Source organism: Dasypus novemcinctus, chromosome 20 (genome assembly GCF_030445035.2).
Source record: "Dasypus novemcinctus isolate mDasNov1 chromosome 20, mDasNov1.1.hap2, whole genome shotgun sequence".
NCBI classification, from domain to species: Eukaryota; Metazoa; Chordata; class Mammalia; order Cingulata; family Dasypodidae; genus Dasypus; species Dasypus novemcinctus.
In genome coordinates this window covers 30376263-30378943 of record NC_080692.1, presented here as the reverse complement: position 1 = coordinate 30378943, position 2681 = coordinate 30376263, and positions in this window count along the sequence as shown.

Genomic DNA, 2681 nt, shown 5'->3' with positions numbered 1-2681 from the left:
GTCATGAAACATGTGACAACATGAATGAACCTGGAGACCATTATTTGAGTGAAGCAAGCCAGGCACAAAAGGGCAAATACTGTATGATTACATTATTATGAACTAAATGTATTGTGTAAACTCATGGCGTTTATCATTAGAATATAAGTCACCCGAAAACAGGAGGGTAAAGAATGGAAAGCTAAGGGTTAATCAATGTGGAACTGGTAAAAAGGTTTGTAAATCTTTGGAAATGATTAAAACATATCACGGTATTTGTAACTAGCATTGCTAGGTATGACACTGAGTATGACAGTAGTTGAAAGGGAAAGTCTAAGGTCATGTATATTACCCAAAGGAAAGCTAAAAACTGTAACAAGGGACTCTATAAGATAGTAAAAGCTCATGTAAAGCAAAAATATAAACACAATTACACTAGACAGAAGGAAAAGAATAGCAGCTAGGTATGGTAGGGGAAGCATAAAGAAGATTGAGAGGTAATGAGTTTTGGTTGTTGTTCTCTATTATTATTATCATTATTATTGGAAAAATGAAAGTGCTGTAAGAGTGATTGAAGTGATGAATGCACAAGTATGTGATAACCCCAAATCCCATTGATTGTACACTTTGGATGGATTTATGCTTGCTTAATATGAATCAATAAAATTGATTTGTTATAGAAAAAAATACCACCTCTTTGATCCTCCAACTGTTGTCAATGCTCGAATTGCTTTTGAGTTTCATAAGAACAGGGCATAAAAAGAAAACTTCAAGTGTAGGTGTCATACTTAAGTTAAGTAACAATTACCCAGGAAGACTCCTTGCCTTAACGTAGAATTAGAAGTAAGTCAATTGTCATAGAGACGTTTATTTGTGAGTTTATTTGAACTGAAAATGGAGTAATATTTTTCCTTTAAGAAATTTGTCTAATTGGATTGATTATTTTGATATGATGAGTGACTTTGAAAATTAGTTTATTTGGTGAACAATAAATGTAATGATGTGCCGGTCTGTGGTTTTAATGAAAATATACTTAACGTATACAATAAAATAAAGCCTTTTATGAGATTTTATATTAACAAAGGCATATTTAGATAAACAATAAATCAATTTTCCCCAAATTTCTGAGCATATTGGGTTAAAAACTGTCTCTAAGTAAGAGGGCAAGAAGTATAATTGGTAGTCATTTTTGTGTCCTGGTAAACTTCTTTGGCATACATCATAGAAACTAAGACTTGAATAATCCTAATAACTGAATTCCAAATCCTTTTGCAATAGAAATTGTTTCCAGTGCTTGGCTTTCAAAAATTTAAAAAGAACATATTCGATTTATCAGCTGGTAGATGATTAAAATTATTTTTAAAAGTTGATTATAATATGACCTTTAGCTTATGTCTTAGAACCTTAAAGAATTAAATGATATTATAATGACAAAATATCCCCATTTCTATCTCTCTCTTTATGTGAATGAGATTACTTGGTGTTTTCATGTTGTAGCAGTCTAATATCATTGATGAATTCCAAAAAGAAATATTGGGTTATGCTTGTAATCTGATCTGTACCTGGGCATGATTGAGTTATGATTAGGACATTTACTCCCCACCAACTCACAGATAAAAGGCATGGCAAAGAACAGAGTTAGAACTTTTGATGCGAGGGTTTCTGATGTTGGAGTTTGATGCTAAAGACTTAAGCCAGAGCCCTGGGAAGTAAGTTCACAGAGGAAAGAGAAGCCAGCCCCAGGAAGGAAGACATCTTGAACCCAGAGAAAAGCAAGCCCCAGGTACATGGGAACCCAGGAAGTCTGTATCCTCGCAGACATCTTGCTCCAAATAGGCTTTGTGATGGAAGTAACTTATGCTTTATGGCCTGGTATCTCTAAGCTCCTATCCCAAATAAATACCCTTTATAAAAACCAACCAATTTCTGGTATTTTGCATCAGCACCCCTTTGGCTGACTAATACACATGTATGCAATAGGAAATAGAATAGGAATATTCCAGAATAGAAAGAGAATAGAAGAAAATATAGGGATAGAAGAGATAGATGGATCTTATCTTATTCTAGCAATGAGCAATATTCATGAAAGATACATAAACCGATTGGGGGTGTGGGGTGGATAGTGAGTGCCAGGTGGAATACAAGAGTGGTTTTATTATACACAGCTTTTAACTTATAACGTTCTGCCAAAATAGCTTGTTTGTTGTTTTTGTTGTTGCTGTCGTCATCGAGAGTAGCTGTAATTGCTCTATTCACCAACTTCTATACTTGCCTGATCAATTATGTTCCTTGGCAGTGAAATGATTGGATTTGTATATAGAAGGAGGGCATATAAACCTTGTAAAATGTGATGTTAAAAAAAGAGTTTAAGGGTATAATTTCTTTGGGTTTTCTTCTCGTAAAGGTAACACAATTAAAATAATCTTAAAGAAAGGATATTAAGCAATAATTAAGCCAATATGAGCCGGTTATTGAACTAGGTATATTCACATGTTATATGTTATTTGTCCTCAAAACTCCATAAGGTAGAAGTTGTATTTTTCCATTTATGGATAGAGAGCTTGAATCTTAACAATTAAAATGTAAATGGTCATCTCATCCCAGTAACGTATCTAACACCAAAGACCAGGGTTCACTCTTACCATTCTTTTTCTTCTAACTCCCATGTGATAAAAAATCCTTTCCTTCAATGTTGTATTTCA